General features: G+C 35.6%; 1 non-coding gene across 1 annotated transcript; it reads left to right on the top strand.

Moving 5' to 3' along the window:
* The first annotated feature begins 2161 nt into the window (after nt 1-2161).
* Nucleotides 2162-2268, top strand: LOC127125029 (small nucleolar RNA R71). Its single transcript, XR_007804495.1, has one exon. It is a non-coding gene; the product is annotated as a small nucleolar RNA R71 (small nucleolar RNA).
* Nucleotides 2269-12390: the final 10122 nt, after the last annotated feature.

The following is a 12390-nucleotide window of genomic DNA, read 5'->3' as shown; positions in this document are numbered from 1 at the left end:
TTACTCATCAATCTTCTGAGCCATATTGCATGACAAACGCACCAGGATGCTGCTACATATTCTGCTTCACATGTCTAAAGTGTTACTATTGGCTGCTTTTTAGAAAGCCAAGTGAATGCAGTATTTCCCATGAAAAACACATATCCAGAAGTGCTTTTTCGATCGTCTATGTCTCCGCACCAATCACTGTCAGAGTAACCAACCAACTTGTATTTGTCTGAATTCGAGTAAAACATCCCAAGTGACACTGTTCCTTGGATGTACCTCAGAATTCGCTTCAATGCTTTCCAATGTGTGTAAACTGGCTCCTCCATGAATCGACTTACAATGCCTACACTTAATGAGATGTCTGGTCTTGTACATGTGAGATAGCGAAGACTTCCTACCAAACTTTGATATTTTCCTGCTTCGACACGTTCTCCTCCATCAAATTTCGACAGTTTTGTTCCTGGTTCCATTGGCGTCGAAGCCGGATTACAACTTTCCATCTTATATCTTTTCAAGATTTCTTTTGCATATTTTTCTTGTGAAATGAAGATTCCTATTTCTTCTTGTCGAACCTCCAGACCAAGAAAGAATCTCATCAGGCCTAAGTCTGTCATCTCGAATTCACGTGTCATTATGCTTTTGAATTCTTCTATCATCTGATCATTACTGCCCAGAAAAATAAGATCATCAACAGAGAGAGCAACAAGTAATACATTCTTTTCATTTTTCTTCACATAGAGGGCATGTTCGTACAGGATATCTAACAGAACGATCTGCTAGTTGCACAGACATTTTAGTTGGTCTTAATTCTCCCATTTCCAGTTTCTTGCATATGGATAAAGGCATAACACTGATACCGGCTCCTAAATCGCATAAGGCTTTATCTATGACAAATTTTCCTATGTGACAGGGTATAGAGAAACTACAAGGATCCTTAAGTTTTGGAGGCATATTCTGGATTATGGCGCTACATTCAGCAGTGAGTGTAACGATTTCGCTATCTTCAAGTTTCCTTTTATTAGAAAGAATTTCTTTTAAGAACTTAGCATATGAGGGCATCTGCGTAATAGCTTCTGTAAACGGAATTGTGACGTTTAATTGTTTCAGTAAATCAACAAATTTTTTAAATTGACCCGCGTCTTTGGTTTTAATAAGCCTTTGAGGGTAAGGGATAGGTGGTTTATAAGGTGGTGGAGGTACATAAGGTTCTTTCTTTTCTACGGTTTCCTTATTACTCTCTTCCTTTTCCTTAGGTTTACTTTCTTCCTCAGTTGACTTTTTAGAGTTTTGGTTTTCCATCCTTGGATCAGACGGTCCTTCTACTTCTGTTCCACTTCTTAATATGATTGCATGAGTGTGGCTTTTCGGGTTAGGTTGGGGCTGTCCAGGAAATGTACCAGTTGGGGCAGCAGTAGGCGCTTGTTGTTGAGCTACTTGTGAGATTTGTGTTTCCAGCATTTTGTTATGGGTAGCCAGGGCATCTACTTTACTTGCTAGTTGTTTAATTTGTTCGCTAGTGTGTACATTCTGGTTTAAGAAATCTTTATTGGTTTGCTGTTGAGAAGCTATGAAGTTCTCCATCATGATTTCCAAGTTGGATTTCCTAGGAACGTTATTGTTAGGTGTAGATGGGATCGGCTTTTGATATCCCGGAGGTATAGATGGGGCTTGATTAGGGGCTTGTCCTGGTGCGTATAAAGCATTATTACTCTTATATGAAAAATTAGGATGGTTCTTCCAGTTAGAGTTATAGGTATGCGAGTAGGGATTTCCTTGAGCATAATTCACTTGTTCTGCTTGGATTCCCGTTAGGAGTTGACAATCTGCAGGAGTGTGACCTTGGATTCCACAGACTTCGCAATTTTGAGTTGCGCCAACCACGGTAACTGGAGGTGATACATTCAAACTTTTAATTTTCTGGGCAAGAGCTTCCACTTTTGCATTAACATGATCAAGGCTACTTATCTCGTACATGCCACTTTTCGTTTGAGGTTTTTCTACCATTGTTCGATCGCTTCCCCACTGATAATGATTTTGGGCCATGCTTTCGATAAGTTGATAAGCATCGGCATAAGGTTTATCCATAAGCGCACCACCTGCGGCGGCGTCTATTGTTAACCTTGTGTTGTACAAGAGACCATTATAAAAGGTATGAATTACTAACCAGTCTTCTAAACCATGGTGTGGACAAAGTCTCATCATGTCTTTGTATCTTTCCCATGCTTCGAAAAGAGACTCGTTATCTTTCTGTTTAAATCCATTTATCTGGGCTCTCAACATAGCTGTTTTGCTTGGAGAAAAATATCGGGCAAGAAAGACTTTCTTCAACTCGTTCCATGTGGTGACTGAGTTGGAAGGAAGAGACTGAAGCCATCTTCTAGCTTTATCTCTTAACGAGAAAGGAAAAAGACGAAGTCGAATTGCCTCTGAAGTGACACCATTAGCTTTAACAGTATTAGCGTATTGGACAAATACGGACAAATGAAGGTTTGGATCCTCGGTAGGATTTCCAGAGAATTGATTCTGTTGCACTGCCTGTAGCAGCGAAGGCTTAAGTTCGAAGTTGTTTGCTTCGATTGCAGGTGGAGCAATACTCGAATGCGGCTCATCTTGCGATGGAGCGGCGTAATCTCGAAGGGCACGAGCTGGTTCTGCCATCTCGGGTATCGGTGAAGGAAGAAGATTTTTGAGGTCGGGCACTTCGATAGGAGGGAGATTGTTTGCAGCACGATATTCCCGAATTCGTCGTAAGACTCAGAGATATAGTTCAATGTCGTTGATTTGTAAGTAAAACGGCTCGCCTTGTGAGCGAGTGTGTGGCATACAAATCAACGAAAAGAAAAAGAAAAAAATAAAAATAAATGCCTTAGTCTCTACAGCGTAACAGAAGAGTTACGATATCGACTAAATAAAAGTCCCCGGCAACGGCGCCAAAAACTTGATCGCGACTTTATGAGTCGAATTGGGGTATTAAATGCAAGTGCACAGTTCTATCGCGTAGTTTTAAAAGATATCGATCCCACAGGGACTTATGAATCGATATACCGTTTTCTAAGGTTACTTCGTAAAGCTAAGGCGGATAATACTTTGATTGTTTGGGGGAAAAGTAAAACTAAAATTAGATCTAAATTAAATATCAATTAAGCGGATATCGGTATGTAGTTCGTCGTAATTAGGGAATCAAATCTTCGTTGGTTTCTTGATTTTAAAATAAATCTTTTCAGTAGACACTATTGATTAAAAGCATTTTCTCAAACTCTCGCTCTGTTGAATAGACTATGACTTTATATTAACGTAGCTGTCACTTATTAGTTAAGTCCAAAATCACTTTTTGAAAACAACAGAATCTATAGAAACCTTTTTTAAGAAAACACTAACCGTTTAAACACCCTCGTCTCAAACTCTCGCTCTATTGACTTAGATTATATAATTAAATTTAAATGCTTAACTCTCGTCCTCACATTCAACCTTTAAAAATACTTTTTGAAAAAGATTAGAATTTAATTAACTCTAAAAATTGCTTTCGCCCTGATTTAGAATTAATGTTCAATTTACACTGTCCAGTTAAAAACTCAAACTTTCGTTCTATTGATTTTAACTTCTTTATGTCTTTTACTCTCGTACAAAAACTTTGGGATTAATGCTGTAAATTGAGGCCATAAAAAGAGTGACTTTATTTTTAAATGAAATTAAACCAACTTAGTTTTGATTCATTCATTCCGCTTACTTTACATACCGATATCTAATTTAATTAGCCGGACATGCTAAACAGGTCTAAACAATCATCATGCTTAAATAAAACCATATCAGGCAAACAATATAAATAAACAGCAATGCAGAGCATATATAAATTAAAATAATAAATTAAATAACCTGAATAATTAATAGCAATCTTGAACACTCCACCACAGACCGGTTGGATTTGTTCTTGAACTCTTCAATCGGACAGGAAAATAAAAGCGAAGGAATAAAATTCTAGGATCTAACGTAAGGTTAGATCTAGTAAAAGATACACAATAGTTTCCGGTGTAGAAACTATTGTGTGAAAAATTAATTAAGTGCTTACAAATTGACTGGAAAAGAAAAGAAAATAAAAGTTGCTATGGAGGTAGAATGCTGAAAAAAAAGAGAAAGTAGTACTGTAAAATATGCTTGCACGGCGGAAAGAGACGGAGCGCTTCAGGGTTGGCTAAAAGCAACTATTTATATTAGTCTACTTTGTAACGGTTTCCAAAAGTCCTTTCCGTAAAATGGTCTTCACGTTCCAAGGGTCAAGCGTAATAATAGGCTTCAACGTGCCTCTGTTGCGCTTCTGGAGCCTAAAATATAGGAGAGGGGTGTTACGGGCGTCACACCATGTGTTACGCTCGTAACACAAGGTAGTAAGGCGTGACGCTCGTCACAGCTTGTGTGGCGATCGTCACAACTTCAGCGCTCCTGGCTTGTAATTGTGCGCTGGGCTTTTGCTTTCCTCATTTTTGCACCCCTTTTCTTCTTTTTTCACTTTTGCTTCAAATAAATTACCTGAGATAAATAGAAAGAAAAATACCAAGTAATCTCGAATAAAATGAAATAAATCCAAACAAATAATAATATAATTTAATTAAATCGAGTCCAAAAATGTGATATTATTTCATGTTATCAATAGCGCTTTCTTCAATTTCAGTACCTTCTTCTCTTCTCCAGCTTTCATGTACCCGAGTGGTTGTTCAACATAGACTTCTTCTTCTAGTACACCATTCAGAAAAGTTGTTTTGACATCCATTTGAAATATTGGCCATTTGAATTGAGCAGCTTGAGATATGAGTAATCGAATTGTCTCCATTCTTGCAACAGGTGCAAATACTTCGTCATAATCAACTCCTGCTTTCTGTTTGTATCCCTTCGCAACAAGTCTCGCTTTGTATCGTTCTATTTCTCCTTGAGCGTTCATCTTTTTCTTGAATACCCACTTTACACCAATGGGTTGACTACCTTTTGGCAATTCAACTAGCTCCCAAGTGTTGTTGTGGATAATCGCCCTCATCTCTTCGTCCATGGCACTTTTCCACTTCTTGTCTCGTACTGCTTCTTCAAAACTGATGTTTTCAGCATCTGCCAAGAGACATACAAGGTGCATTTCACTTGTCGAATCATACAGATCTTGCACACTTCGCATTCTGGGTTGTGTAGGTTCATCTTAATTGTCAGAATCTTCAAGTGTTGTCGAAATGTTTGGTGGTACAGCGACAGATGATTCTTCAACTTCGACAATAGCTTCTGTCGAACTGTTCCAGTCCCATTTACTTGCTTCTTTTATTCGAATGTCTCTACTCACCATCACCTTCTTTCTTATGGGATCAAATAGCTTGTACCCTTTTGTTTTCTCATCATACCCAATGAGTATGTATTTCTGACTTTTGTCTTCAAGTTTCGTTCTTCGTTGATCTGGTACGTGTGCATAAGCAACACTTCCAAATACTTTGAGATGAGAGACTGTTGGCTTCTGTCCGCTCCACGCTTCTTGTGGTGTTTGATCTTCTAACTTCGAATGTGGACATCGATTTTGAACATAAATGGCACATTGTACAGCTTTTGCCCAAAATTCCTTTGGCATGTTCTTGCTTTTAAGCATTGAACGAACCATGTCAAGGACTGTTCGATTCTTCCTTTCAGCCACCCCATTTTGTTGAGGTGAGTATGCTGCAGTTAGAAATCTCCTTATACCCTGCTCTTCACAATACTTCATAAAAGCTGTCGAAGTATACTCACCACCTCTATCAGATCGAATTGCTTTAATGTGTCTGTCGGTTTCCTTCTCCACCTTTACTTTGAACCTTTTGAACACCTCGAATGCTTCAGACTTTTCTTTCAAGAAATAAACCCATGTCTTCCATGAGTAATCGTCGATGAAGGAAATAAAGTATCTTTTGCTACTGAAAGATTCTGGTGTGATTGGCCCACATATGTCGGTGTGAATCAAATCAAGGATATGCTTAGCTTGATATTCTGCCTTCTTTTGAAATGAAGTTCTTGTTTGTTTTCTAAGCACACATTCTTCACAAAACTTTCCTTCATAATCCATATCTGGTAGTCCATGCACCATGTTCTTTTTCGCCAACCTTCTTAAACCAACATGATGTAGATGACCAAAGCGTAGATGCCATAGTGACGCTTTGTCTTCGACACTTACTTGTAAACATTTTTCTCGAACGTTTATCAGATTCAGTTTGTACATTCGATTTCTCTCCATTTCGACACGAGCAATCAGATGTCCCAGCTTGTCCTTCAAATACAGTATCCGTTCTTTCATAAGTATCGAATAACCTTTTTTTGTAAGTTGTCCCAAACTCAAGATGTTGGTCTTAAGATTTGGTACATAATAAACATCTTGAATTGATCCAATCAACCCATCTTTCTGCAAGTAACGGATCGTTCCCTTTCCTCCGACCTTCACTTTCGATGCATCTCCGAAAGACACATTTCCATCTTCAATCTTTCTCATTTCTTTAAACAAGTGTTTGTGACCACACATATGGTTACTTGCTCCTGAGTCAAGATACCAAACATTGTCATTTGTGTTGATCTCATTTTGAGCCATCAAGAGAAAACCTTCATTTGCTTCAGCTTCCAAAGTTAGATTGGTTGTTTCTTCTACCTTCTTTTCGATTCGACAATCTTTTGCGAGATGTCCCACTTTATCACAGTTATAGCGTTTGAATGAGTTGCAATCCTTCGCATAATGACCATACTTCCCACACTTGTAGCATTCAAAGTTGGAATGGTTCGACCTACCACCTCTTTGACCACGTCCTCTGCCACGCCAGTTTTGCTAGATCGACTGTCCTCTCTCGAAGTTGCTGCCTCTACCACTTCGACCACTGTCACGTCCTCCACGACCACGTCCTCTTCCTCGAAAGTTTTGAGAAAATAGTACCTTTTCGTCTTTGATTTGCTCCTTGGTTTGATTTGCGTCCTCTACTCCTTCTTCCTTCTTTTTCATCTTACGTTGTTCGTGTGCTTCGAGGGAACCAGCGAGCTCTTCGACTGCGAGCGTCGAAAGGTCCTTCGACTCTTCTATTGCACACACAATATTCTCAAATTTATCTGTTAAAGATCTCAAAATCTTTTCGACAACTCGTGCATCAGTTACTGTTTCGCCATTTCTGGTGATTTGGTTTACCACCTTTTGTACACGCGTGATGTAGTCAGATACATTTTCTGACTCCTTCATCTGCATCCTCTCCAATTCGCCACGAAGTGTTTGGAGTCGAACTTGCTTTACTCGATCTGCTCCTTTGAACACTTTCTCTAGCGTATCCCACGCTTCTTTCGACGTAGTCGAACCGACAATCTTTTCGAAGCCTGATTCATCAACAACCCTAAACAGCATGTAAAGTGTCGTTTTATCCTTCAATCGCGTCTCTTTCAACGCCTTGTTTTGAGCTGCCGTATATCCCTCAACATCTGTTGGTTCTTCAAACCCATCTTTGGTCACCTCCCACGCGTCTAGAGATCCGAGAAGAGCTTTCATTTGGATACTCCAGTTTTCGTAATTTAACTTCGTTAGCCGTGGCAACGACATTTGATTCATCATGTTTGCCATTAGCTCTAATACCAATTTGTGAGAAAGGAGACAAATCTATTGTAACTTCTGTATTTTCTTTAGAATACGTTTTGGTCTTTATACAGACTCATAGACTTTAGCTATTCTAGGAAACATGAAATATTGTAAATACTATTAATTTTGACCACTGTCTTTTGACCTTCCAAAACTCTCCATTAACTTATTAATAAAAGCCCATTAACTATGACATTTAAAGTTTATTCAACAAGTCTTTTCATGAAGTTTCCAACAAGTCTGACTTGTGTGCCAAGGACATTTGCAATGTTCACACTAGGGTCTATTAGATTTCTTATCTTCAACTAGGTTTTTTTTTATAAGCATTGTTTCTTTAGTGGTTGTTTTAAGTTCTACAACTTTGATTCCATACCATAAACTTGAGAAGAGTTCTGAACATCTGAATAAGTATTTTTTACGGCATCTTATACATGTTTTATTGTAGGTAAGAACCTAAAGGACTTTGCAATTCTTGATTCCACCAATCAATCAACTCAAAAACTTTAGGAGATATCATGTAGAAAGTAATATTGATGATGTTTTTTATCTTGAATAAATGTTCTCCTTATTATAAGAGAAAATACAATCGATCAACTCAAAAGTTTAAGAGAAATATAAGAAGAATAAAATATAAGAAAAGAAAATAATATAATATATTTTAATGTTTTAAACATGAGATTTTTATATAGTTAAGTGTATCGAGAAGGACATTATCAGTTGGTAAATTACTCATTTCCTTACCTTTCTTATTTGACATGCATGCATAACCTAAATAGTTTACAAGTATGATACAATATATTAAATTCAATAGATACGTCATATTTGTTTGTCCTTTCTTTGAAAATTTTGAACTTTAGAACTTAGAGTTCACGCTCGCGCATGCTCTGTTTCTACTTTGCTTGTGTTAGTTTCGTCCAATCCAAAATTTGAAATCTGGACCCTTAGTCCAGATGACAAAATCTGGATTTACCCATGTTCTATGGTTCGATTTGCCAATAATTTATTTTGTTATGACATGATTTTTCTTGTTTAATTATAGAAAAAATGGTTGAGAATCAAAAAGTATTGAGACATGGTAGAGTGACCCAACATGCTTTAGTTTTAGAGAAAAAGTTAGAACCTCGCGACCTGCAGTTGGAGAAACATTATTTGATGTTGACGCATCGTCTTCCAATGTTCATTTGGTGGGTCTGTATGAAAACCACCCGACTGCAGCTGTGGATGTTGATGGGGATGATGCACGAGTTGCATATCATTGAGCATGTGCATTAAGGTCATACCATATGGTTTTAGTTGGCTCACCCATATTTATGGGGAAAAATGTAACCTATGTCGATGTTATATACCTTAGAGGAATTCTCAAATTGTGTACCTTTACTCTAAGTTAGTTAAAAGTAGTTTATGGAAGATGAGACAGTTGACAAGAAATAGTTGTTATTTATGGTAACTTTTTTTGCACATTTACTGATATTAATTTCATAATACTTATGTTATACTATTACTAATATTTCATTTGAAACATTTTCTTTCATGGATCCACAAGTATTTTTCACGTCTCTCCGTCTGGGCATACGTGAAGGACTACTATGAGGCTATACCACATGCATGCTCAATCATCATGCTCAAACAGAATCAGGAGACTGGTCCATTTCAATTTGCTCTTGACCGTATCGTGCTAATTAATGTTTGCTTTATATCCTACAACGATCATCGTAAGACATAACCCTTGAAAATGATATCCTTAGACTCTAGATGACTGACCTGTGGGTCTCGACTTATGTACCCACATCTATTTGAACTAGTCATGCGGAGGTTTAGGTATATGCAGGGTATACATAGAGACCACAACGTTGTTGCTCCTGCCACTGTGATCTGCAAAGATGTTGATGGAATATTTGTGGAGTACTATATGTTGGTGTAAGCCCTAGATGCCAATACTTTTGTTACTTGTATCGAATTATTTATTAATAATAAAAGGTTTTTTCTTTATTATGTTTGTTTAATAAAGTCCCTAGAATAACTAGTCTGTTTAATGTATCAAGTCTGACTTAATCACGAGATCCCATTAAACATAAGGACATTATTCTTAAAGTATCCGTAGTCGAGCTTTGTTGTGAAATGGGATAACATTAAAACATTAAGACTATTATGTATATAGACTGATGATCACATCTCATGGATCATGGATAAGGAGTTATCAAGTCTTAAACATAGGTATGAATATTAAGAGTAATATTTATACTGGATTGACCTGCTATGAGAATACTATATAGAATATTATGCAAAGTGTCATAAGTTATTCTCATGGTGATAATGGTGTATACCACCCTTCAACCTGAAACCACTATGGACCCTAGATGTAGACTCGAGTGCCTTATTGCTGATTAAACGTTGTCCGTAACTAGATGACCATAACGACAGTTGATGGGTACTCCACGAAGCATGCTGAGGGACATGAGTGACCTAAATGGAATAATGAAGATGAGCAGACAATGGTGGACCATGTCACTAATGTGTTGTAGACATGTCACTGTATTGTTGTTATTGAGAGAGAACCCATGACTATGAGGCGAGTTTGAGGAAGACACTCAGATTGCCACTCTACAGACCATCACTACTAAGAAAAACACTTATCATAATGGTTGGAAAAAGGATACAACCACGTTCGACCAACCGTTGTTATGTAGGGTGTGATTATATATATCACAACGGTCAAATAATACAATTGTTGTAATATAAAGTGAATGATCATGTGTTCGAAACCTAGTGAATGTATGGTTAATAATATTTTATGCTCTATATATAACAACAGTTGGTATAAGTGATTAAATATTTTTTTATTTTTATTTTTTTTCCATATATTACACACACACACACACACACACACACATATATATATATATATATATATATATATATATATATATATATATATATATATAGGTCAGGATCAAATGACACATATGTGTCAAACTTAATAACATGACATCTCCGATAATTTTTGATCACACATCCGTATGACAAAATCTACCGTTGGATTGAAAACTATTATCATATAGATCATGTCTACAAAATTTAACATCAATAGAAAATCATGATATGTCAACAAGATGCATAAAAATTAACGTCTTACAAAACTTTAACAAAACCGTTAATTTTGATCATTCTCATAAACATATCAGATGATTTTCGATTGATGTTAATTTTTATAGAGATGATCTATATGATAATATCTTTCAATATAATAGTGAATTTTTTTATACGTATATGCGGTAAAGAGTTATCGAAGGTGTCATGTGACTAAGTTTGACATCTTGGTGTCATTTGATCCTTACCATATATATATATATATATATATATATATATATATATATATATATATATATATATATATATATATATATATATATATATATATATATATATATATATATATATATATATATATATATATATATATATATATATATATATATATATATATATATATATATATATATATATATATATATATATATATATATATATATATATATATACAAAATATCAAATTAACCAAAAATATATATTTACACTATCAAAGACAAATTCATCCCATACAATCTCCTCATTTTCAAGTAACACATTAAAAATAAACGTCCAACGTCTACGGACGTCGTCTAAGTCTTCAGAAGAGAAAGATGTCATGTTGTTAAACGTCTACCTAAACAAGTGAAAAAATTGAATATCATGTGATTTGAATTATAATAAACAAATTAATATATTATTGAAAATATTTCATGATATTATACACCTGATCCCACAAATCAACAATGCCGGCAGAGACGATTTTAAACATGTGTTTCATTACAAGTACTCACACTCGTATCTCTCTGCTTGTCTCATCGTCTACAAATTTACACATTTCATAAATATATAATCACATATGCATTTCATGAATATTGTACAATCATCATATATGTATAGACAATCCTGAATATTGTACAATCATCATATATGTATAGACAATCCTGAATATTGTACACACTGCCTCTCAACAATCCTGTATATTGAAAATGATTTCAAAATATTACACACTAAGATAATTACAAAGTCAAAGATAAAATTTCAGAAAAATTCTCATAAACATAAAGTTACATAGTAATAATTTGTTTCATCGTAGGCTCAAGTTCTCAGTGTAACGAACACAGTGTAGTTACCATATTCGTCTAAAGAGATATAATGATCAATTGATAATGTTCTCTGAATGAAAAATACAAGCATATATTATTAGTATTTGATAAAACATGAAAATTAACTATAATAGAGAAACCATAATTTTAAAATTGCTTACTTATTGAGAGGAATAATGCTAAGTAACATTTTTCCCTCTTCTCTATCCGTAATGTTAAGTATTCTTCAATATTTTCTGGATAATTATTTGTAAATCGAACTCTAATTGGATCCAACAATCCATAAGTATTCGGTTCATTTAATTTTGTACATATATGATGAATGTTCCTAAACGGTTAAGCAAAATACAAAAAACATGCGAGAAATTAGTTATATACAAAATAATGAATGTACCATAATTAGATATACTTACGTGCACCAAACTTATAGTAGCCCTATGTCCAGCCACCGTTGTCCAACAATCATATCATTTATATTTTTAGGAATCATAAAAAAATCCTTTAACCTCTCAATCCCTGGATCATGTTCTAGCGGAAGAGTAAACACCGCTTCTTCGTTGCGCATAACGTAAGCTATCATTTTGGAATATGATTCTTCAGAAGGAGCCAATAATCCGTAATGGATATCTC

This window comes from Lathyrus oleraceus, chromosome 2, assembly GCF_024323335.1.
Source record: "Lathyrus oleraceus cultivar Zhongwan6 chromosome 2, CAAS_Psat_ZW6_1.0, whole genome shotgun sequence".
Lineage (NCBI taxonomy): Eukaryota > Viridiplantae > Streptophyta > Magnoliopsida > Fabales > Fabaceae > Lathyrus > Lathyrus oleraceus.
The sequence above is the reverse complement of the archived record's forward strand: the minus strand, read 5'-3'. Positions and strand labels throughout refer to the sequence as shown.